This window comes from Ambystoma mexicanum, chromosome 5q (assembly GCF_040938575.1).
Source record: "Ambystoma mexicanum isolate Mex_15411 chromosome 5q, UKY_AmexF1_1, whole genome shotgun sequence".
NCBI lineage: Eukaryota > Metazoa > Chordata > Amphibia > Caudata > Ambystomatidae > Ambystoma > Ambystoma mexicanum.
The window spans coordinates 1,281,908,208-1,281,934,880 of NC_090933.1; the positions used below are offsets into that span (position 1 = coordinate 1,281,908,208).

The 26,673-nt window shown below is 46.7% G+C and overlaps 1 protein-coding gene across 5 annotated transcripts in view; it reads right to left on the reverse strand.

The window, feature by feature from the left end:
- PLEC (plectin) overlaps positions 1 to 26,673 on the reverse strand; it is a 1,447,724-nt gene that overhangs the window by 939,131 nt on the left and 481,920 nt on the right. The window lies entirely within an intron of this gene.

Here is a 26,673-nt window from a genome sequence, read left to right on the forward strand (position 1 = left end):
GTCCCTGCACTGCTGCAGAGCAGTAGTCATTTGGTCACACATTCCCTGGTGTGTAGGTCCCTGCACTCCTGCATAGCAGTAGTCATTTGGTCACATATTCCCTGGTGTGTAAGTCCCTGCACTCCTGCAGAGCAGTAGTCATGTCATTTGGTCAGTCCCTGTACTCCTGCAGAGCAGCAGTCATTTGGTCACACATTCCCTGGTGTGTAAGTCCCTGCACTCCTGCAGAGCAGTAGTCATTTGGTCACACATTCCCTGGTGTGTATGTCCCTGCACTGCTGCAGAGCAGTAGTCATTTGGTCACACATTCCCTGGTGTGTAAGCCCCTGCACTGCTGCAGAGCCGTAGTCATTTGGTCACACATTCCCTGGTGTGTAGGTCCCTGCACTCCTGCAGAGCAGTAGCCATTTGGTCACACATTCCCTGGTGTGTAAGTCCATGCACTGCTGCAGAGCAATAGTCATTTGGTCACACATTCCCTGGTGTGTAAGTCCCTGTACTGCCGCAGAGCAGTAGTCATTTGGTCACACATTCCCTGGTGTATAAGTCCCTGCACTCCTGCAGAGCAGTAGTCATTTGGTCACACATTCCCCGGTGTGTAAACCCCTGCACTGCTGCAGAGCAGTAGTCATTTGGTCACACATTCCCTGGTGTGTAGGTCCCTGCACTCCTGCAGAGCAGTAGCCATTTGGTCACACATTCCCCGGTGTGTAAGTCCATGCACTGCTGCAGAGCAATAGTCATTTGGTCACACATTCCCTGGTGTGTAAGTCCCTGTACTGCCGCAGAGCAGTAGTCATTTGGTCACACATTCCCTGGTGTATAAGTCCCTGCACTCCTGCAGAGCAAGTAGTCATGTCATTTGGTCACACATTCCCTGGTGTGTAAGTCCCTGTACTCCTGCAGAGCAGTAGTCATTTGGTCACACATTCCCTGGTGTGTAGGTCCCTGCACTCCTGCAGAGCAGTAGCCATTTGGTCACACATTTCCTGGTGTGTAAGTCCATGCACTGCTGCAGAGCAATAGTCATTTGGTCACACATTCCCTGGTGTGTAAGTCCCTGTACTGCCGCAGAGCAGTAGTCATTTGGTCACACATTCCCTGGTGTATAAGTCCCTGCACTCCTGCAGAGCAGTCGTCATGTCATTTGGTCACACATTCCCTGGTGTGTAAGTCCCTGTACTCCTGCAGAGCAGTAGTCATTTGGTCACACATTCCCTGGTGTGTAAGTCCCTGTATTGCTGCAGAGCAGTAGTCATGTCATTTGGTCACCCATTCCCTGGTGTGTACGTCCCTGTACTCCCGCAGAGCAGTAGTCATTTGGTCACACATTCCCTGGTGTGTAAGTCCCTGCACTGCTGCAGAGCAGTAGTCATTTGGTCACACATTCCCTGGTGTGTAAGTCCCTGCACTGCTGCATAGCAGTAGTAATTTGGTTGCACATTCCCTGGTGTGAAAGTCCCTGCACTCCTGCAGAGCAGTAGTCCCTGCACTCCTGCAGAGCAGTAGTCATTTGGTCACACATTCCCTGGTGTGTAAGTCCCTGCACTGCTGCACAGCAGTAGTCATTTGGTCACACATTCCCTGGTGTGTAGGTCCCTGTACTGCTGCAGAGCAGTAGTCATTTGGTCACACATTCCCTGGTGTGTAAGCCCCTGTACTCCTGCAGAGCAGTAGGCATGTCATTTGGTCACACATTCCCTGGTGTGTAAGTCCCTGTACTCCTGCAGAGCAGTAGTCATTTGGTCACACATTCCCTGGTGTGTAAGTCCCTGTACTGCTGCAGAGCAGTAGTCATTTGGTCACACATTCCCTGGTGTGTAAGTCCCTGTACTCCTGCGGAGCAGTGGTCATTTGGTCACACATTCCCTGGTGTGTAAGTCCCTGCACTGCTACGGAGCAGTAGTCATTTGGTCACACATTCCCTGGTGTGTAAGTTCCTGCACTCCTGCACAGCAGTAGTCATTTGGTCACACATTCCCTGGTGTGTAAGTCCCTGCACTGCTGCAGAGCAGTAGTCATTTGGTCACACATTCCCTGGTGTGTATGTCGCTGCACTGCTGCAGAGCAATAGTCATTTGGTCACACATTCCCTGGTGTGTAAGTCCCTGTACTGCCGCAGAGCAGTAGTCGTTTAGTCACACATTCCCTGGTGTGTAAGTCCCTGCACTCCTGCAGAGCAGTAGTCATTTGGTCACACATTCCCTGGTGTGTAAGTCCCTGCACTGCTGCAGAGCAGTAGTCATTTGGTCACACATTCCCTGGTGTGTATGTCGCTGCACTGCTGCAGAGCAATAGTCATTTGGTCACACATTCCCTGGTGTGTAAGTCCCTGTACTGCCGCAGAGCAGTAGTCGTTTAGTCACACATTCCCTGGTGTGTAAGTCCCTGTACTCCTGCATAGCAGTAGTCATTTGTTCACACATTCCCTGGTGTGTAAGTCCCTGTACTGCCGCAGAGCAGTAGTCATTTGGTCACACATTCCCTGGTGTATAAGTCCCTGCACTCCTGCAGAGCAGTAGTCATGTCATTTGGTCACACATTCCCTGGTGTGTAAGTCCCTGTACTGCTGCAGAGCAGTAGTCATTTGGTTACACACAGAAAGTAAATGTTACTCATTATTGTCCCAAGAAAGTCTCTCAGGCAAGCTTTGGTTGGAAATGGCTTGAAAGAGTGGGGTATCTTCAGAGGTTCCACATTCATTTCAGGAGGTGTAAGGTTACCCCCCACTCCTTATAACGGTTCGCTTGCTGCGGGGACTACCAGGTCTAAGATAAAGAGGACATGACTGCACCTGCTCCTACAAGAGATGGGCTAGTATTTCTACGAGCGCTAACGCGTCTTGTACTGGAGACCCCTATGGACCATTCGGAACCTTTAGGGAAGGCTCTCGTACTTTGGTTTCAGGGGGAGGTAATTCCACCGGAGGGTCTACTGGACCAAACCCATTTGTCTCCCCTGGAAGAAAGACTAATCCAAAGGGATGTTTTAGGTCCTATAGTCTGCAGAGACTGCACCTCAACAAACTGATAAAGATGGAGGCCGCCCCAAAATAAATATTATGACCTTTCAGGGCAGCTTGACTGACTTCCACCAGGTGGTACATCCTGAAACAGATTAGTTACAACTGCGAGGGGTGACTGCTAGGAAAGGATTCCATTTTGGTGGTTTGTGCTGTCCCATTTTATAGGCCCTCTTCTTTTATTTTGTATTTTCTAGATCTTTCACTTTATTTTTGAGGTGGGTCGAATTTCTACTAAAGTCCCCCGGTCACGCTTCCCTATGGAAGCCCATCCGTCTACCATTTTGGCCTGGGGTCACTGTATTCCCCTACACTTGTGTTGTGGAGTAGGCTTGTGGAAGCTGTCATCTTGTTGGGTTTCACCAGGGGTGCCGTCACGTTTGCCACATTAGCAGCTCAATGTGCCAGTGTGGGAGCCCATTCAGGTAATGGTGTATTTCTCAGTCCTGCTCCCGCCATTTTACCTCTAGACACCCCTCTGTCTGTGGGGACCACAATGCTAGCCTACAATGGCCCTAGGTGCACATCTGGGCTCCCTCTGAGCACAACCCTGTACTCTGCAAAGTGGTTTAAAATAGGTTAGCCTGGGGGTCTGCCCCAGACCTGCCTAGTACGTATCCTGGAGCTCTAAGAAGCTGGCACCCAGGCAGGTGGCGACAGGTTGAGGAGTATAGAAGACTCGGTGGGTCTCAGATGACGCGACAGCAGAGCTTCGGCTGTCGAGTGTTAAGGTCTGGGGTGACTTAGGCAGTTCCCATTCAGAATCTCGGACGCCGCTGAAGGGATATGCACCAGTATGCCTAGTACATATCCCGCCTGTGTGGAACAGTGTGTTTGGTGATTTTTAGGGCCAGGCTGATTTGTTTGCTACCAAAACCTTTGTGTGCTGTGATTATGTCTATCTAGCACGAACTCTGTCCATTCCTCAAATTATTTTCTGAATTACTGGAGGATTACTGTGATATGATACGTTATTTATAACACGCTTAATACCCAGAGGTGTCTAAGCATGGACCCGGAGATCGAGCTTGTGGTGCTCCGTGTCGTCTTGCTTCCAAGGCGAGCACCTTGCCCCTGAGCTATCCTCCGGAAACACGGGAGCTATCCTCTGTGAAGCCAGGCTACTGCTCTTGAGGACCTAGTTTGGCCATCATGGCTGAAGCGTGGCTCCTTTGACCTTGCTCGTACTCGATTTTACTACTGCTGGACACCCAGGCAGGGATATTCCTTGTCCTCTCCCAGTTGTTTGCACAGGCTGTTCCATCTTGACACCATTTCCAGGCCTCTCTACGAAATCCTCCTGCATCAAGGGCCTGAGGGTGGGGATTCTCCCAACCTCGACGAGGGGTCCGTCATCATTACTTTGCCTCGGCTCTGTCATGGGCCACACTGTGTTGTTGCCACACGCTGCCTCCATTGCAGGACCATCCTTTGCTGGCTGTCTGCCCCCTCTTGCCCCTATAGGCTAACCGGAACTCCTCGGTCGGTTTCCTTCATTTTCCTGGAGCCATTCCCGGCACTGTTTCTTCTTCTTCCTGGTGCATTGTCCTCCAGGATACCTGGATTATTATTCTTTTCATCCATCTGCTCATGGCTACTCGAGGGTGCAAGTATCTGGGCACTGGATCTCTTTCCCATGTACTTAACAAGTTCCTGGATCTTGGGGTGCTGATATATTCCTTGGATTCCTTGATAGGGGTCCTCTGGGATTGTGTAGGCCGTTCCCCACCATGCATTACCAATGACTTGGATTATTCCTGAATGTTACTTTGCATACAACCTTCTCCGTCTGGCTGCAGCTCGGACCTTGAGCTCTTCAAAGGGTACAGCGTCGCTACATCGCCAGTATATTTTTTGATGAGTTTTCTGCTGAAAATCTTTCAATGAAAAAACTCATTGAAAAGTATAGGGAGGTAAAGGGATATAACGGGTAGAGGGAAATAGGGAGTAAATAATAGTAGATGGGGGGGGGCTTGGGGAGGCACCCCCCCCCATGTTTTCAAAGAGAACTCTTCAAAGGGGTCCCCTCTGGAGTTAGCTGGGGTTCGTTGCTTCTTTGGCTTGACCTATGGGGTAGATCTGGTACTAACCTTAATGTATCCAATAACAGCGCTTTGCCTGTGGGATTTGCCCCATTAGATGCTATGAAGAAAAGTCTGCAAACTTTTGAACTCCTGCAAAGTGACTGAAAAAGATACTTAACTGATCGTGTACATTTTTCATGGGGCTGCCAAGGGTCCCCAAAGTTTCTCGCCAAAGGCTGGGTTTTAGTACTTACCTGTAATTAATTATGGGGCTAAATGTAAAGAACCACTTGTGGTGGCATTGTTTCTTTTCAATAGTAAAGGCAAACTGGGTCTTGTTTAGGCCCAATGCAGTTGGGCTCATGTATCTAATGATTTTTGGCCCTCTGGATATTGTTTACATGTTCTAACCTCCTTGCTCCCTCTAGGCACCACTTACGTATATGGTTTACCTGTGGATTATCTGTGTACAAGGGGGTGTGGGGAATACAGTGTGGGCTCATGCATTCACATTGGGGATTCTGAGCGTGGCAGATGGTGTGATGCATATCCCTAGAGCCTATGGATCTTGTTTGCTTCCCACCACTTAGCATTATTTATTTATTTATTGGTCACTTTTTAGGCGCTTATACAATTAGCAAAACTGTTTCAAAGCACCCACAGGGCAACAGGGTGGGGACAGGGAAAGGTAGACAATGAATTACTGCAAGGGTAAATATTTGCATTAACAGTACAAACAAATAATGAGAATAAAGGGAAGGGAAGACAAACCTACTCTGCCTGGTGAGTGTTCAGAACGTGCAAGTGCAGAGGGGGGAGGGATGAGGGATATGGTGCTTAGATGCTAATGGAGAAGTGCTCCTGGTAAGTGCTAAGAGCAGAAGAGACGTAAGTGCAACCACCCATGGGTAGGGTGAGCCCAAGTAAGTGCGGCAGAAAACAGCGGCTGGGATGCGAGATGTGGGGGTTCAAGACCCTGAGGAAACATAAGGGCCCAGCATATGAGTCACTCTGCTGTAAGATTAGCAGGGAAGAGAGTAGGAGAAAGAAGAGGTAAAGAGAAAGGTTGTGAGGCTTTTTTTTCAGAACTTAAGGAGGTAATTGTCAAGATGCATAGGGAGAGGGAGGCTGCTCCACAGGAGGGAGCAAGCCGAGGAAAGTGATCGCCCACCAGCTCTCTGTTTAGCAAATCACTTCACATGCAGGTAGTTGGTGCCGGAGGAACAGAGGAGTCTAGAAGTAGAGTATTTGGTCAGGAAGCATTGAAGATAGAGTGGGCCCCGGACCCAGATAACCTTGTGTATTACACAGAGGGATTTGAATTTAATCTGTGCTGAGACCAGGAGCCAGTGAAGGCTTTGTAGGGCAGTAGAGATGCGGTCCCTGGACTTGAGGCCAAGGATACGTCTTGCTGCCCTATTGTGAGTTAGCTGGAGGGGTCACAAGGTTGAGGAAGGAATATTAAGAAGGAGGCTATAGCGGTAGTCTAGCCTGGAGAGAACCAGAGCACGGGTAACATTGAGTCTCTTGGGGAAGGTGAGGAAGGGTGAAGTCCATTTGAGAAGGAAGAGCTGAAAGTGGGACTTCTTGACAATGTCCTGAATGTGAGGGATGAAGGAAAGGGAGGAGACGAAGATGACGCCAAGATTCCTAGCTGCAGTGAAGAGGGTAGGGGGGCCCATGGAGGAAGGGCAGAGTGCAGGGAAGAAGTAGAGTGCAGGGGACCCAATAGGGAGAATCTATGTTTTGCTGGCATTGAGGCAAAGGTCATTGGCAGTGCACTGGGCCTGGGTGGCAGAGAGGCAGTCTTGGGTGAAGGAGGGTGCAAGAGCGTGAGTGGGACGTTTAAAGAAGACTTGCGTATCGTTAGCGTAACACTGGAAGTTGGGGGGAACGTGGAACTGAGTCGTGCCAGCAGAGAAAGGAATATGTTAAAGAGTCAGGGCGAAAGAATGGAGCCCTGGGGGACGCCACATGTAGCGGAGGAAGAAGGAGAGGAGAAAGGGTCCAGAATGGTGTTGGAGGAATGGTCAGTTAGGAAGGCAGTAAGCCAGTCCAGTGTCCGCTCCGAGATGCCAAGGGTGTCATGGAGCCTTTTTATAAGGATGGAGTGATTCACTGTGTCAAATACAGAGAAGGGATCTAGAAGGATGAGGACAACAGGGCAATTGGAGTCAAGAGATGCAAGCTGTTCTTAACAGGTGTTCAAAAGAGCAGTTTCCGTGCCTCTGGATGCTCGAAATCCAGACTGGTGGTCATGTAGACTGCCAACAAGTTCGGAGTGAGTGTTGAGTTGGCGGAGGGCCAGCTTCTCAGGAAGGTTTCCCAGGAAGTGGGTGATGGAAATGGGGTGGTAGTTGGCTAGGCAGGAAGGGTGTGCAGAGGTTTTTTTAAGGAGGGGGTGCACAAGGAAGTGCTTGAGGGGAGATGGAAAATGAAGAGAGTTTGCCATCAGGCATAAGTTTACATTGAGCTAAAAGAGTGGGCAGGGTCTACAGTAAGGCCTGCTTTAATACCAAGAATTTCACTGTGGGTTTCTGTTCAAAGCCTTACTAAGCATGTGAAGGATGGTTAGAGCAAGAACTTCCAAGATGGTTGTCCAGGTCAAACTGTGCAGGGCTCTCCCAAGGTTGGAGATGAGAGAATTGACCTTGCGTCTATATCAAACCATGTGAATTGAAACTCAGGACAGTCAGTGGTTGGCATTTGACGACACAGGAGAGGCTCAGGCTTATTAGAGAAGTGAATTGCAGGATCGGTAGATTACAGTAGAATTACATTCATAATAGGGCATCAGCACTTGGGTTAACCTGATGCACAGAGTTTACATATCACATTGCCTGACTCCCCCCGACAGTCCCACACCGATGACCAGATGTGCTGTGATGCCATGCGTGGAGAGGTCATCTCACCTGACTATACCCTAATGTGCAAAGCCTAAGCTGGCGCTTCCCCCTGCGCTGGGGCAGGCTACAGTGCAGCGGCCCCAGTCATCTACTCCTAGCCATCTGCTGGGGTCCATTTCTGGCTCCTACGCCTGGTGTTCTTTGGCTCCTACAGCAGCACCAGCAGACCCTCTCCCGTGTGCCTTTTGTCTCCCCATACCTCTGTGGCCTCGTCTCCCTGGTGCTCCTCCCAACTCTACATTGTGATACCCACAACCTCCTCCTCAGTCTGTGTCTCCTTCTCCTCCAGCTCTGCCTGCTCCTCCTCAACCAGCATCGCTCCTCCTCAAACACTGCCTCTCCCACCACACGTTTCGTCTCAACCTTCGTCTGCCTCTCCTCAGGCTCTGTCTCCCCTGCTGGCTGGAGGAATAGTACTCATCCCCGACCTCTCCCTCCAAATAAAGGATATGTTGCTTAAGGTGTTAGTGTGCAAAACACAAAAGAAGCGACAAAGACTCACATAATAGGAAAGGGTTCTCGAAACACACAGACAGTTGGGCGCGTGACTGAGAAAAGCACCGGAAGACGCCTCAGGTTCACAGAGATCATTTTCTCTAAAAACACAGGAAAGGAAAGGTGTTAGGAAACTTTTCTTTGTTTAAATGTTTATGGCCGCACAAAGGGAACAGAAAAGTACAATTTTTGTTTTTTTTAAAACCGGGACGAATATAGAGGGAGCCTAACAAACACACACAGCCAAAAGGGATCAGAAAACAGCAAGAACATTAGAAACAGAAAACAACAGCTAACAAACGCTATACACTCTCTGACACAGGGAAGTCATTTCACCAAAATGCCAGGGGTAGCGGATGTGACATCACACGACCCTTGACCCCTGATGTCATCACAGGAAGTGATGTCATTTGACCCCAACTACGAATTGATATTGCGGGAAGCGATGGAACACGACCTTTCACCCATTGACAAAACAGGAAGTGGCATCACTTAGCATTGTACACTACGAAAGATATGGTTACGATATCACTATAATGTGATGCACATTTCATACAAGAATGGAACGCCATATGCATCGTTAAGATCAGTGTGTATAGGCCCATAATACCAAATTATGAAGAATGCAAGCAGACATCCATGACCAAATGGTAATGATGTGTTATAATGTAGCACTTACGCTTAAGCGCTTTATATAGAAAAAATATACACCCAATATCACCCAACCTGTGTTGGTACTCATTTATCAACCTGAGGAGGATGAAAGGCTGAGTTGAGGCATTTAAGAACAGACTAAATCAGTGACTCACCCCCTGAAGTGTGTCTGAAATAAACCTTTAATGAGTCTAGCAATTATTGTATAGAATTCCAGAAAGACACATTATTTGGTATTCCTAGTCTTTCTTATTTCGGGCCAGTGCTGAAAGTGTTATACTTGTGGCACTCCTGTTCTAATTTTTCTTCTTTTTTTAAGGGGCCTGAACAAGACAGCCAGCCACTCCATACGTAAAGAGCCACATGGTGCTGGCCACAGCCCAGGAGTTGACTTAAAAAAAAAAGTGACTTCTTTTTTTTTTTAGAGGTCGCAAGGGAGACCTCAGAGGTCGCAGTTGCGACCTCTGGCGACCCCTAAATGACGTCACTGCTCTGGCATTTGCCAAAAGCACTCCAAGGCCATTCATGTGTGATCCTGCTCTATCCATCCCTAATGCAACAACCAAAGACAACAAAGAAAGCAGGAAGCAACCCGGGCCTTTTAAACTCCTGATTGGCTAGTCAAGCTCCTCCCAAGTCTTGCGTCTTGCAATTGGATGTCAGGCCTTGAACTCGGTGACGTTGTTCGATGCTCAGCAGCTTCCACAAGAATAACACAATCAAGAACCCACTCAGGATATCTTGACTTTCCTGTAAGGCACATTTTGGGAAGTTTGAGCACCTCTAAACCTTACTTACCTATTTAAACTTTTAGCAGCTGCGTGTAACTATGTAATGGCGTTTACATCTTTCAGTGCACCTCTGTTGTGCCATCTTGTGTGTAATCTTTTGGGCCTATCCGTCCCTACCCACCTCCCAGCTATGTCTACCACCAGAGAAAGTGTGGCCCCTCTTTTGTGGTTACCCCATCTTACCTTTTGGATAGATGTTATTACACCGCCCAGCAGAGGGCTGTGGAAAATCTCACTAACAAAGACTCTGTAAGAGAATAATGCTGCATTCTGGGAATTGCAGTAGAAGCCCACAGCATTCTACAACCAGGGGGCAGGGATTATACACCATCTGTTAGGGAGAATTCTCTTAAAAGGCTAATTTCCCTTATCTATAGAGTCCCCCAGAAACTTTGTTGGATTTGAAGGGTTTATTTTTTTCTCCTACTAAGAGTGAGACTCTTTTTCCCACTGTTAGGCATGTGTGTTTTAGGCTATTTTTGTGCTTATGGTCTATGGGGTTTTTTCTCACCCTCATAGGTATCATCTTTTTACATGTGTGTTACACAGCACCCTCAGTGCAGTAACACAGGTGTGTCATAGTGACCCCCAAACATAGACTCCATACCCTGGGACTGACTACTGTCTCCCAGGGCATGTAAAGTTACCATTGACTTTACTAGTCAATAGTTATGAACAAAACCAGTACAAACCATCTTACTATGGAGGTACTGGAAAGGGTTAATAGTTTTTCCCTGGTGTTCATTTTCGAGAGGGTTCTGTCCAGTCCCTCTCTCCAAAGTTTCTGGCTGGTGGCAGTGGTTACTACCATTAATATTCGACCACAAATATTTTCCTATGGGATTTTCCCATTGTTCGAGGCTACCACTTTTACTGACGGCCTCTAACGTACCGGCAGGTTATTTTATATTAACTTTACTCCGGTGTTTTTTTTTTGCCAGATCTTTAATAAAATTTCTTTCTCGTGTCTCGCTCTGCAATCCAAGCCCAGGTCGGGGATCCTTTGTTCGTCCTTTTGGCGGGCTTCTGCACAGAAGACCTCCTTTCGGCGCCACTGAGTCTGGGGTAGACAGGATGTGTGGGAAGGGGAGTAGGCACCCTGGACAGAGTTACCTAGGCAACCCAAGTCACACTCTGCCCTGATAGGCCCGGGGGGTTATCCTGTCAGGAGAACCACCCTGCTGTGTGAGTGACAGCTAGGCTGTATGAATGGGGGTTTTTCTGCATAAAAGTAGGGATCCTGAGGACTGGAGGGCAAGACGTCACCACTGGACCTAAGAAATCCAAAGAGGAGAGAAGCCAAAGACATCTGCAACGACTGAATCACCGGTGAAGCCCTGCTGCAGATCCTCACCACTTTTCTCCAACGACAAAAGAAGATCTTCATCTGCAAGAGCCTTCTTCCCTTGAGCTGGTGGGGCCAACCATTCGCCAATCGCCTTCCAGGACCTGCCTTGGTCGAATAGCTAGTGCCAAGCACTAGGAGACCGGATAGCCAGGCACCCGTCCACTACGACCGCGATTTAAAGGAGCGTACCTTTTATTCTGTTTTGGCATCACCGCAGCTGGCTTCATCCCTGGGCAGTGCAGTAACTCGAACCTTCCTCCATGACGAGAGCCTCTCTTCCTCTGCTGGATCTCCCGAACTGCAGGAACTGCCAGGAACTACTGCCACTGCAGGAGCCTCTTCCACTTTTAAGGTACATTGTTCCACCAGACCTCCCGTTTCGTTGGGTATTGCTAAAAGTGTTTTAAATCGTTTACTTACCTTCTGGGGTGGCCACCCCTTTCGTCTAACATTATCTTTTTACCTTCTGCACCCTCCTTTTTGAACCGTTAAACAAAGACTTGACTGCAGCTACTAGAACCATTTTATCCTGGGTACTTTGCCTTGTACCATTGACTCTGGCACAGGCCTATTGACTCTGGCTATTTCAGCTACAACTGCCTTCTCTAGATTGCTTTTCACTAAGAAATGTGTTGGTGCACCTAAACTCTTATAACCACCTTTCCTTCTCCTTTATGCATTGTTGAAGTGCCATTTTGCTCGGTTTTTACCTAGGTATTGCTTATGCTAACGTACTACCTTGCCTAACTTGTTCGCAACCCTATTGGGAAGTGTTGCTGGTGTGTTTAGGAGTCTAACCCTGTATAACTTGTCCTTTCCCTCCCTCTGAAGAAATTGTTCGAGTGCCAATTCTGCTTGGTTTACACTGTGCCATTTTGCTCAGTTTTCACTCTTGCTCAAACTTGTCTACAATTTAATTAGGGAGTTGTGTATACTTTTCTTGACTGTTTTAACTTGCTTTAATAATAGTGATTTGTGTGTAGAACTAAGAGTATGTAAAATAAATATATATTCTTTTTTATACAAAGCTTTGGTCAGTGTTTCCTTGTTCCATAGTATTGTAGCCCTATTGTGTAAACCCTGAATACTGCTCATCTCCCTCTTAAGATAAGTCTGACTGCTCAGCCAGAGCTACCAACTAAATCTGTGTGGTACAGACTGATACCAACAGGGATTTATTGCTCTCACCTGTAGTCCTAATCTTTTGTAGGATTCTGCCTAACACCATCCTGACAACTAATAGTCAATTTATCAGATACACTTGAGTGTTATGCGACTTTCTCGCGATGAGTCGACACAGCAGCAATAAGTACTATTTTCCCTAAATTACCCATGTCCAGGTAAATGAATATTATGAAATCCAAACGCGGGGCCCATCTTGCATGCACAGGGGTACAGGTCTAGCTACTCTTGCTTAGACATCTAGGTGAGGTTGTGGGATGCATGTGACTGCCTCTGGAAGGGGAGTCTGTGGGACCCCCGAGGGGCTGGTGGCATCCACACTGAAGGGAGAGAGCTTGGTGACATCAAGGCAACACACCAACACAGCAATCCGATGGATGCGACTGCACACAATGCGCCCCTTGTGTGCGTTCAGCCTATCGCTGGCCTCCAGGCTACTGCTGCTTTCATGCTCGGGACCCTCTTTATTCCAGTGCCAAACCGCCCTTCCTCACAGGGAAATGCTTTAAATTCCAGCCCATTTAGGCCCCCTCTGCCCAAACCACAATCGGGTCAAACAGTGGAAACATTTGAACGACACCAATGTGGGATAGGGAGATGTGCAATGCTCTGCACCACACACACATGATACCAATGTGGGATTAGTAGATGTGCAGTGTTCCGCACCATATACACATGACGCCAATATGGGATAGAGAGACGTGCAGTGCTCTGTACCACATTCACATGACACCGGTGTGGGATAAGGAGATGTGCAGTGCTGCACACCACATTCACATTACACCGGAATGGGATAATGAGACGTGCAGTGCTCTGCACCACAATCACATGACGCCGGTCTGGGATACGGATACGTACAGTGCTATGTACCAAATTCACATGGTACGTGTGTGGGATAGGGAGATGTGCAGTGCTCCTCACCACAATCACATGATGCTGGTCTGGGATATGAGGATGTGCAGTGCGCTGCACCACATTCGCATGGCACGTGTACGGGATAAGGTAATATGCAGTGCTCTGGACCACATTCACATGCCACCGGTGTGGGATAAGGAGACGTGCAGTGCACTGCACCACACTCACATGACACTGGTGCGGGATAGGGAGATGTGCAGTGCTCCGCACCACATTGACATGACACCGGTGTGGGATAGGGAGATGTGCAGTGCTCTGCACCACAATCACATGACGCTGGTCTAGGATAGGAAGATGTACAGTGCTCTGTACCAAATTGACATGGCACATGTGTGGGATAGAGAGATGTGCAGTGCTCTGCATCACATTTGCATGGCATATGTGCGGGATAAGGTGATATGCAGTGCTCTGCACCACATTCACATGACACCAGTGTGGGATAATGAGATGTGCAGCGCTCTGCACCAAATTCACATGACACCAGTGTGGGATAGGGAAATGTGCAGTGCTCTGCACCACATGACACCACAGTGGGATAAGGAGACGCACAGTGCACTGCTCCACATTCACGTGACACTGGTGTGGGATAAGGAGATGTGCAGTGCTCTGCACCACATTCACATGACACCTGTGTGGGATAAGGAGATGTGCAGTGCTCTGCACCACATCCACATGACACCAGAGTGGGATAATGAGACGCGCAGTGCACTGCACCACATTCACACGACACTGGTGTGGGATAAGGAGATGTGCAGTGCTCTGCACCACATTCACATGACACCAGTGTGGGATAAGGAGATGTGCAGTGCTCTGCACCACATCCACATGACACCAGAGTGGGATAATGAGACGCTCAGTGCACTGCACCACATTCACATGATCTGGTCTGGGATAGGGAAATGTACAGCACTCTGTACCAAATTCACATGGCACGTGAATAAGATAGGGAGATGTGCAGTGCTCTGCACCACATTCACATGACACCAGTGTGGGAAAGGGAAATGTGCAGTGCACTGAACCACATTCCCATGACACTGGTGTGGGATAAGGTGACGTGCAGTGCTCTGCACCACATTCACATGACACCAGTGTACTGGGGAGACCCCCGGCCAGCCCATAGAGTCAGGGTTTGCTCCAGAGTACTTTAAGACAAGATAGCTGCACCTTCGAGATGGATGGGGGTGCAGGTTTTCTACTCCAACACCAATCAATAAGGACAACTCAATGGTTTGGCAAAGGGAGTCCGTTTAATGACAAGTACAAAAACAGGGAGTCATGGAAATCGACAGTGATGCGATAGTCCGTCTCGCTTCAACACTCTGAACTTCACATAAGTTGTAACATTTATACTCAAAACTCGTCATCATTGACGTATGACACTCAAAAGTTAACATGCCATTCTATTGGTTAGGAAAAGGTAACTTTACTATAGGTACTATACCTGTATCTGGTAACAGAGTGAGAGGATTGGATAAACACTATCAGGTGGGCGTCTAAGCCCTTCCTTCTAGCATTACTATTGTAGATGTCATTAAGAGTACGACCTCCCATTGGTTCTGCTATCTATAGGACCCTAGATTATTTGGTCCATTGTGATTGGGTTGGCTTCATCCCCATGCATACATTTCCACTTTACTTAGCAGCACGCAGAATGGTAAGCCAAGTGCAGGGTGCCCCACGATTCACCCGGCCTTCCTTCAATCAATCATTACTTTAGTGGCTATGTGCCAATTAGTTGGCTGTGGGTGGCCTCGAAACTGTATCTTCTTGTCAGGAAAAGTTATGATATCTCTGTCTTTGCGGCTGCCAAGCGTAGGTGTGAACTCGGGCCTCTTCGCGCTTGGATGGTCAGGTGCTACACACACTGTGAATCTGCCTAGTTTCCCTCGATTTGTGCATTTATTTCTTATTCGGCTTGCCACCTGCCTACGCCTCCAAAAGATAGGATATTCTGTTCTTAAGTTTCAATTCTGCGAAGTTACTGTTCGCTCCTTCTATTGATCTGACCTTGGCTCTTTCCTGGCGCAAGTTGCATCTGCTGAGTTTCGATTCAGCCATCTCTTCTCGTTTTAGCTGGAATACGAATCTTGTCCTGTTTGGCCTCTAGTAACCTGAGCTGATTCTGCTTTTGTGTAAAGTGGACTTGCACTTATATAATGTGCTTCGTTGAGGTAGATATGTATAGGTGGTGCTTGCCGCGGTTTATCTTCTACTAAGCATAGCAAGCTTTCTTGCGGTTTCAAGCATGTGTACAGGCGTTAGCTTGAATTACTTCATCCTGCTTTACAGCTTAAGCTTCTTTATATATCAACATCATTCTCTCCTTCTAGGTTCACGATATCCTTATTCATGGTATTTTGTCTCTTGTGTCATGCTTGGGTCGTCATATCTTCTATCTGCAAGTCCGTCGGGGCCTTCGTGACGTCACCATTCGTCTTCCATTAAGGCCTTTTTGGTTTCTTCCGGGACAGTGGGGGTCATTAAGAGTACGGCAGTAGGGGGTTAAAGGTACCAGTAAGGATGCCGGTGCCGTTATCCCCCTACCGCCACATTCCGGGGTCCCTTAGCGGGTCCCACTAGTGCCGGCTGGTTTTACCATTGGCCCTTAGCAGGACCTGTTAAGGGACCATGGAGCTAATAACGGGCCCGCAATTTGCGGGCCTGTTATTAGCTCCTTCCCCATTCCCATTGAGCCCTATGTGGGCTCGAATGGGATTGGGGAGTGTTTTTTTAAATGGGGACTTACCGGCTCCGCAAGGGTCAGAATGTCCCGGTATGTCCCCATTCCGACACCACGGACTCGGACACGGGTTTGGAGGCAGCCATGGTGCTATTTGCACCATGGCTGCCTCCAAACTCGTAATGATAATGACCCCCAGTGTTTAGGCTATCTTCATTTCGTCTTATTTGCTGGTAGGGTTTTCTCAATGGATACCTTACTGCCCATGGTTTTCTAGGTATAGGTATTTCAACAGGTGTTCTCCTGATAGGCACTGGGCAGAGCCCTACTGCAGCTCTTTGCTGGTTTATTTGCTCGTCATACATCACGTATTTTGGTGTGAACGTTCCTGGTACTTCAAAATGGGTGATGGGAGTGCAGGCTTTATTTGGGGCCTCCTCTACTCTCCCCTCTCTGGGCGATTCATCGACCACTTCTACTTCTTCCTCGGAATTCAGCTTACTTGGTTCCCCTGTATTCATTTTCACTTTATCGTCTGGGTTCATTCCTTCTTCATCTTCTGGGTTTGTATATAATGTTTTGAATAAGTGTCTCTTTGGAGTCCATATTTTTATTACTTCTTTTAGGCTTCCTGCTGTTCTTACATGTTTTTCTTAATTCCATGTCATTAATTGGCATTGTCCATTTGGGCTGCAGTAAATCCATTTTCCCTCATAATTTCTGCATTTCCTGGGATAAAGAAACTTTGCACCTTCTGGTGCATGCTCACTGGCATTCACAAAGTCTCTTATTTCATCATCAGTTAGATCTTTAAGCTTCCATCCTGGCTTGACATCAATCATGATCTTCATCCCTATGGCTTTCTTCGCAGTTTTCTGACATTGCGAGATTATTATCGTGATGACACAAAATCCTAGTAATATCATCACTAGCAGGGCTTCCAGAAACTTGAATGCATCTGCCATTCATTGTGGAACCCACGAAAATAGTGATCCAAACCAGCTGCCATCGTCAACTTTGTTGGTTTCATTGATCATCTGGTTCTGTAGCTTCATCAGCATTCCTATGGCTTCAGTTAAAGTTCCATTTTCTTCATCGTGAAAAGGTATAAATGTGCAACATGATTCTCCAATTTTTGCACAAACTACTCCATCCATAGATGTGATCATGTCAAGGACATATCTGTTCTGGAGAGTCATCAGTTGGATTGCTCTTAACTCTTCCTTAATTGCATTGAATCCTTTTATGGTCGCGTTGATTGTCTGTAGCAATTCCCATCTGGTTATCTGCAACCATTTAGTGTTTACTCCAACTTGGATTCTTGGCACGAAGAGCTTTGAGAATACTGATGAGGTGAGACTAAACAGTCTGTGCTCATATGGGATTGCGTGGAATGCTTCTTCTGATTTGGCAGATAAGTAATTTTCTCTCTTCATTCGAGTTATCAGTTCCACAGATCTCTTCTTTCTCAGTTGAGCGTCTGCTTTCGGGAAACTCTCAATGTTCAGGTCGCTTTTCGGGATCACCAGTGCTGGAACGTGGACATTTACTATTGTGCATATGCCTCCCCAGTTTGTCGGCAGTCTGATGTATGCCTTGGATCCGCATGCCCAATAATGATCCATAATTACTGCGGTTCCATGTACCATTCCTGGAGCGTCAAAGATTCGTCCACAGTTCTGATTCTCTCCCATATTCCTTGTGCCATTGTTCCAGAAGCACAATTTCGGGCTTTCTAGCGGCACTATCTGCAAGGGTCCTCCTCTGTCTTTGACTTATGTCAGCAGCTCTGCAAGTTTTGGCCATACTGGTTTGCACAGTCTTGGTGAGTTCTCAATTGCTTATTTGCAGGCTCCAAGGACCATCCATGCTCGGCATATCACTACTCCTTGCTCCCATCCATTTGGTGAGAGTATGGTCCCCCAAATCTGCATTTGGCCTCTGTTTTTCCAAATTTGAGCCTCTTCTGGAGTCTTCCTTTGGACATTTAGTCTCGGGTTTGCTTCCCATCTTATTCCAGCTCCTTTAACTTCAGGTTTCTCGTACCTAATAACATGATTCCTAGTTTGAGCTCTATTTCTCGTCTTAATGTCTTGGACATATTCATTATCATCGGGATAAGCTTTTTCAGTTGCCAAGATCAATGAGGCGTCACTTCCCATGAACTGGCCTCTGGTCTTGCACATTGCTACGTGTGAGAGACAGTGTGCTGTCGGGACATCCATTTCTACAGCTACGAAGATCTTGGACTTCCCCATGCTGTACGGTAGGAGTGCACAAACAAAGCATTCTCCTCCAGAATTTCGTCTCCCAACCTCCTTCATGTGCTTGTACAAATGTTGTTTCCCAGATGTGCTGTACTGTCCTGTTAGTCGTTTAGTTCATTGTCATCTCATGCATGCTTTTGTCTCTTGATTCTTAGTCTTTTCCTGTAGTTGGCTATGACTACATCCCTAAATGCATCTGTATGGCTTTTTCTTGCTGGAGGACTCTCAGGTATCCTGGTCCATGGTGCAGGTCTCTTCATCTGTACCAATGGGATAGGTGGAGGTTTTGCAGTTCTCTCCTTCTCTTCTTGCATCCTTTTCCTGCTATTTATAAATGCCCATTCCAACCACCAGCCTGACGCCGGTCCAGTGTCTAGTTGCATCTTAGAACTAGTACTTGTCCCTTGTGTCGGAACATGTGTGTTTGGTAATACAGTCTCTGTGTTTTTGTTCTTCAGTTCCTCTTGTAGTTTCCTTGCTCTGGCTATGTATGGGAATAATGAGTCTACTATCAGTTGTGTCTGTGCAGAGTCTCTAATATGACTGCTTCTGTTGGTTTTTCTCTTAATTCTTCTTGTTTTCTCACAATACCTGTTGTGTAGGTTTTTATAGCAGTCAGTCTCGTCTCTACTGCTTTGGTTTGTGGTTCTGCGGTGATTGACACTAGGCCTGTTTCATGTGCATTCAGTGTTTGTGTGCGTGTAGTTGTCAGTGATTTCACTTCATTCATCTCATGCCGACCCTGTCTCCTGCTTTTCTTTTCATTTGTTACCTCAAGTGCACAAGTGTGTGTGTATCGTTGCTAATTACATTAATTTCAAGTTCATTCACTCCTCCGTCAGATTTTCTAGGGACTGGAATGACTATATAAGGTCTCGGTGCTTTTGTGGGTTTCATACGTGTATCATCAGGTGGGTGCACTGAAATTGGAACGCTTCGTGCACCAATAAAGAATGCAGTGCTGATCGTTAATGACAGTAAAATAATGATACATATGATGCATAAGTATATTATGGTTCTATACGTTCGACAACAGCATTTCCTTCCAGAGAAGCAGGGGTGCCTCTCCGCTTGTGGGAGGACCAGGTTGCTTCTCTGGACCCCCATCTTAATCATTCAACAAATGTCACTGTTATTATTCCCTCACCCAATATCGTCTTTCAAGTTCTGTGTTTAAGAGTGTCAGATGCTTCGAAAGTATCCCCTATCTTGTGACTGACAAATTGGCTCTTATTTCAGGATGCAGTTCCTTTGCTAGACTATGGGAAGAAAAATAAAATAAAATAACGCTTCAGTGAGTTCCTTTACTCTGCATATTCAAAGTAAGTAAGCTCCCAGTCCACTCCTCAAATCTGCTTCAGTCCTGTGGACATATTGGACACTGATCAGTATGAAGAAATAGGGAAAGAATGACAACAAATATAACAAATGAAGTTCTTGACTCTGCTCCCTCGATCTGTCCCTCGGCGGAAGGCTTTCTTAGTATCTCCTCAGATAGTCTCTCTGATGGTTGGAAAGTTCCACTTGGACTATGATTCCATGCAAGAGCATTCCCATCTGTGCGACATTAGCAAAATCTCTGATGAATGGGAGGACGTCAACATCGATAGGTCTCCCCACTAGCTCTGGAAAGTCAGTGACTAGATGAAAGAGGACATTGTGTGCCAATCTGCTGTCTTCTGGTGACAGGAACATCTGCCCTGTCTTGCTAGGTTCAGGATTGTATGTTTTTTCCTTGATGTAAACAATGTTTGCACTGTCCGGTCGCGTGGTGTGCGAATAGAATTCTGATCTTATTTAAAAGATGGCTTAAATGTTCAGTGTTTGCTGGGTCTCGAAGAAATGCGAGTGTGTCTGTCGTTCTTCCAATAAGAGTTGGACAGTCTTCGATTATGCAAAAGAACAGTGTGTTGACAAGCTCATTTATTTCCCCCTCTGTTGGGAACATTTGATTCTTTCTCACTGTACTCAGGGAGTAGGATAAGTTGTTTGGCAATGACAGTGAGGAGTTGTCTTATTGTCTTTTCTGGATCTTGTAAAAAGTTTGGAACACTGGTGAGCCTCCCTACCAGTGACGGGTATGACCTTAGTACTAAGTCGAAATAGGTGACCACATCCTTGGCGATGTCGCTACTGCGGGACACCATAAGTGATTCCGAATAGAGTCTCGGTGTGGAACGAGTCGGGATACTGTATTTGCTTCCAAAGTAAGTGTCCTTGGTCAAAATTTGGCATATCCTTTTCTTGTCAAGGCTTAAGTGTGCCTCAGTCCGAAGTTCCAAGTCAACAGATTATATTGTGGCTTTTGCGTGAAATTTTCTTCTTCACCCTTCAACTAGGATGCACAAAGTGTCCGTTTAAAAAAAAAATGTATGTCCTTATCCACTTTTTTGCTTAGAGGAAGTGTCCAATTTAAGCCTCAATTTGCTAAAAGTTCTTTGTCTTTACTTTGCTGGTCATGCATCCTTCTTCCTCGTCATAGATCTCGTCTGCACATCCTGTGGTTCTTCCCTGTCGCTCGTCGATTCCTCTCGTTGGGGTGCAGGCAGGGGGCCTTCTCCGATGCAGGGTTTGATTTTGCAGAGAAATATCCACGCTCTCCTGCTTCACTGCGGACGGAGTGCAGTCCTCTACGATAAAAAGACCATTGAATCTTGGCTCGTCCGACCTTTTGCTTGTACGGTGTTTCACAAGGATGGCGTCTCCAGGGAAGACGAATGGAACACGTAGACCTTGAACTGAGTCTGATGCAGTGTCTCCTTCTGTGTTCTGTCCTGCGCTGCACCCTTTTTGTCGTCGCTGCAGCTGGTCTGAAATTACAGTAAGGCAAGATGTCATACAGTTCAGGTAATTTTGCATTTCAGACCCTAAAACCTCTCGTGTTGACTGGGCATCACATTTAGCTCTATCTCGGGGTGTCAGGGGAGTTCTCATTATTCTTCCTGTGGCTATCTTGTGTGGCATAAGATGATGGTCGGAGCCTGGTTGGTTCCGAAGAGCATACAGTGCCAGTGGAAGGCAGTGCAATCATCCCTTCCTTAGAGCAAGCTTCAATTTGGCTATTCTCTACTTCAACAAGCCGTTGAGCTTCTTACAGATACCATTACCTTGCGGATGATAAGACGACAAGAACTTGTGCTTTATACCAAGCAGCAAGCTAATCTGTTCAAATATTGAATTAACAAAGTGAGGGCCATTATCTGATCTCATGACTTCACATACCCCCCACCTTGGGAACACTTCCCTCACTAAAAATGTGGCCGCATAGGTAGAGTTTGGGTGAGTACATGGACTGCCTCCATCCATCTAGGGAATGGACACACCACAACAATTAAGTATCTGTACCCGTTACATACTTGAATCATGTCGACGTAATCGACATACAAGTGCTGAAAAGGCCCTTTTGGCCTAGGGAGGACTCCTCTCATTAGTTTTAGTGTGCGCCCAGCAGTGAATTGCTGGCAGATTATGCAGTTCACCATAAAGAATGCAACATGCTCAGCTAAATTCGGTATGAACCAGTCTTCCGCGAGCGTTGCTGCTAGATTCTCCTTTGTCATATGCGCTGGGTAATATAACTGCTCCGGCACTATTTTTAATAGGGCTACAGGCATTACTGGTTTACCAGTGCTGTCTTGTTGCCACAAGCTGTCAGAGATGTTTAAAGAACACCTTTGACGTTTCCACAGGTTTTTCTCTTCCTGTGGTGACTCCCCTTCCATTAGCTGCATTTGCCCAAGGCTATTATAGGCTTCATGTGTTGTTCGCGCAACCATCATTCTTTCATTGGTAGAGGCGACTTCCACTTCCATAATGGTCTCACTTTTGGATGCCATACGCTTGGCTTCCATGTCTGCTGCTTTGTTTCCTCGTGAGATGAAATCTGTCCCTTTCGTGTGGGCGGCGCATTTCATGACCACTATGCCCACTGGGAGCTGTACTGCTTTAATCAGCCTGTCCAACAGGGCTTCGTGCTGCACTGGCGTGCCATCTGCTCGGAGGTAGCCCCTCCTTTTCCAGCATGCTAAGCCTGCATGTAGTGTTGACGTCACATAGGCAGAGTCACTGTACACCATTACTTCCTGGTCTGCGTGATTTTCAATGGCGAGTATCAACGCCAATAATTCTGCAGCCTGTGCTGAGTAATGGGGTGGAATTTGTGCACTAATAGGTACTCAGAATTCCCCATTTGCTATGTGTTTCATTACAGTGACGCCTGCATATCTGTGTCTGTCATTTTGATCAATCCTTGAAGATCCATCAATAAAGACAATCTCTCCTCCTGCCAAGGCATTTTCTTTCACCATGGGGATTTCATCATAGAATTCTTCACAATTTCCACAGTCATGTATGGGCTCTCCCTCAGTGACTGGCTCTGCTATGAACATGGCTGGGTTCACTATTTTACATAGGACTATTTTTATCGAGGGATTCGATATGATCACTTCATAAGCAGAAGCTCTCTGAGATGTCAATGTGCCTTTCGGTTTCTCTAAAATAGCAAATAATGAGTGCTCAATGTACAATGTCATTGAGCATCCCATTACAATGGTTGTCACCTTCTCTATGGCGAACGCTGCAGCAACTAAACTTTGTTCGCATGGGAAGTGGCCTCTCATTACTGGGTCCAGATTCCCCCTGTAATAAGCCAGGAGCTTGTGCCCCAACAAAGTTCTTTGAGCGAGCACTGCCGTCACAATGCTGCCATTTGTGTATGAAAACAGGTAAAATTCCTCTGCATAATTGGGGATCCCTAGAACTAGAGCTGTGCAAATAGCTCTTTTGAGTTCATCAAACCCGTTCTCCATGGCCTCAGACCATTCAATCTTTTCTTTCGTCACTTGGGCCTTCTTTATGCCTGAAGTAAAGGCTTAGGATAAGAACCGTAGTCGAAGACCCATGCCCTGATTTAGTTGCATATGCCTAAAAAGCTCTGCATCTGCTTTATTGAGTGCGGCTTAGCCGTGTTCAATATGGCTTCAGCCGTTTCTGGGGTCATTTTCTTTCTTTCATGTGAGATCAGCTGGCATATGTACAGCACTTCTTGTTGACAATATTGTAACTTTTCCTTGTCAGCCTTATATTCTTTCTCAGCCAGTATAGTAAGTAGCTGAACAGAATCGTGCCTGCATTGCTCTTCTGTTGTGCTGCAGATTAAGATGTCATCCACATACCAGGACGACACTTTTTAATGCATTATTGCTTAAGTCCATCTGCAGGACTCGGTTGAAAATAGAAGGAGACTCACAGTACCCCTGTGGCAGCCTTGTGCTTTTCAGATGCATTTGTCTGAACGTAAATGACGTTAGATCTTGTGAGTCTCAGTGCAACGGGATTGAGAAAAATGCATTTTTCAAGTCAGTCACAGTGAAATATTTTGCCTCAATGGGTATATTACATAGGATTGTAGACGGGTTAGGGACTAGAGGGAACTCGGCCTCAACAATATCATTTATTGGCCTTAGGTCCTGTACTAGCCTCCAAAACCCCCCTTTATTTTTTTTCACAGGATACACTGACATATTACATGGTGACTCTGATGTCACTAGGATGCCCTGGGCCATCATGGCAGAAATTGTCTTGAAAATCCCCTCATCTGCCTCTCTGGACATGGGATATTGTCGGGCTCTTGGTAGAATTGCTCCTGGTTTCAGTTTAATACTTACTTCTCCAACCCCCTTCAAGAGACCCAAGTCATAGGGTCCTGTAGTCCACACTGAGACAGGCACCTTAGCTATGTCGTCATCAAAATATTCAGGACGTTTTAGTGCCAACATCATCCTCTGAGGTACTTCTCTTTTAATTATCTTTACCCAAAAGGTGAGACTCACTTCCGCCATCGTCTCTCCCATTTCTGCTTGTTCTTCAAGCAGATCATCATCGGTGACGTCAGTCACTCGATATCCTTCTTCAATGGCAATTATCACGCACCATTGTCTGCCCTTGTCATCGTAACCGTCAACCAAGACCACTTTCCCTCGTATTGCAGCTGTGTGTATAATCAAGGGAAATACTTGTCCCTTCTCCTCGTGCATCGGTATGCTTGGTCTGAATAAAAACTCATCAGGGGTTCTCATGATTCTGTCTACCAGGCCTGGCAATCCTGCCATAAGCACACGCATGCCATATGCAAAGATTTCTGGCTCTAATGGTATGGCCCTCATGGCTATGTGTCCTGAGTATGCTCTAACCATTTTGCATACATTTGAATAGTACATTCCTGGAGTGGAACATACTATGCCCTCCTCCGTGAATGAGATTGTCATGTTCAACTTTGTCATTAAGTCTCGACCCAAAATATTTACTGGGGTCTGCCGAGAATATAGTAGAGGCACGTTCATTTCACAATCCCCTATAGAGACTGGAAGTGCCTTTGTAAAGGGAACTCGACTGGTCGCTCCTGTAAAACTCTGAGTATCTATGGCCTCGCTGGACAAGGAAAATTTGCCTTCACGTATGCACAAGCGTGTCGCACCCATGTCAACTAGGAAGGAATATTCTTTATCCCCTATGACGACATCCACCCTGGGTTCCCTGTGAGGGTCTGGTGTCACCGATAGGATAGAACACATCAGGGTTCCCAGTGAGCTGTCCTAGCTTATATATAAATTCGGCTCACTGTGTGCTGGTGGATTTCCCCCATTCCCATTGTTACCTCCCATTCCAGGGTTCATGGTCTGTGATAGTTGCAGTGGTGCCTGTTGCGATTGTCCTTGTGGAATATTCCCCATGTTTTGCGGTTGCACCCCCTTGCTGTGCTATTTGTGCTTGTTGTTGCACCGTGTGATTCTGTGCACCACCCTGCTATAAAACTGCAGGTGGATTTGTCATGCCTGCTCCTATTCCTTGGCCATTTTGCATCATGCCTTGATTTCTGCATGTGCGCGCCAAATGCCCTGTCATTCCACACAGCCAACATACTGGCGGTGGTCGGATCATTTGCCCATTTGACATATTTTGGTTACCATTTTGCATATTTTGAAAGCCTCCTTGATTGTTTTGGAAACCTCCCTGATTGCTCTGCCATCCTCTTCCCCTAAATCATCTTCCCCTTCGATAAAATCATGTATTGCCCTGGTTATTTTGCTGCAGACTAGCCACCTGCTGCATGCTTGGTGCAGCTGTACTAGTTATCATGGCTCCCTCAAGAGCATATTTTGACAATTTCTTTTGCACCAATCTTGCTTCCTCACCCTTACGATTCGCTTCCTTTTTGCGATTCTTTTCTTGCAACAGTCTAAATAATGTGCGATGGTCAACTGTATTTCAGCCCAAGGTTTGGAACAATTCCCACCAATTTCTTGAGTTGTTCATGCACCGGCTCTGGCAGCCCTTGGCACAGGATATGGTAAAACACAAGTATAGATTTAGTCCATGATTCATGAGTCTCGAGCACCCATGCGTCTTGGAAATTCTGTATATAAATTAACAGATCTTCAGACTCCTTCATTTTCCGAGTCATTATAGCTCCCATATCAGAAGTATCTGGGAAAAGGACTCGTAGCGCTTTCCATACTGCGGCTCTACAATTGTTAAATGGCACTCCGTCATCCGAAGTGTTAATTGTGGTTATATCAGGGTAGCCTGCTTGTGCCCACACATCATCTGCTCTCTCACCAAGTATGGCGTGTTGCCTCCTGTCATTTTTTCTAACTCATTTATCCATTTTCCGGCTCCTGATATCAGCATTAGAAGCTTGTTTTTCAAATGTTCTTGATCCATGTGTGGCCATGGAATATACTGTGGTCTTATTCCCCCTTCTCGAGCAACGGGAATTGGAATGTGTAACCCTCTCTCTCTTCTATCATTGTTCTCCTATCTATTGCAGGGGTAATATTCCCGCATCGCCGTATACCTGGCAATGCTCTTAGTCTGTCCACATAGGGTGGTGAAGATACTGCCCTCTGACAATGAGATACTTCTTCATATTGGTCAGGCTGCGTGGCGGACTCTGATACTCTCAGTCTAGGTTCGCTTTTGTCTGATCACCTTACTCCTTTTTCCCATGGGAGTCGTCCTTCACTTCGCCCCTCTTCCTCATTTTCCTCATGCTCCTCCCTTTCAGAGTCAGACATTGGTTGTCCCCAACTAGTGTGACTTCTTGTATCCTCTTTGTTTCTACTTATTTCCAACCTATCCAGGGATAGCTCTCTATTTCCCCTACTTCGGGTGACATCCTCAGTGTCATACAGCTGAGTGCTTTCCAGGCGCTCGTCTTCCCCCTCCCCTTGGGGTATTTGTTCTAGCCCCATCTCATCATATATTCTATCGATTGTTTCTCTGATGCTTCTGGTGTCGAAGTCATCGTCAATATTTGTCCTAGGCCTACCTGGCACTGAATTGTACGCAGGAAAGAATTCTTCTATATCTTCCCAATCTACAATTGGAG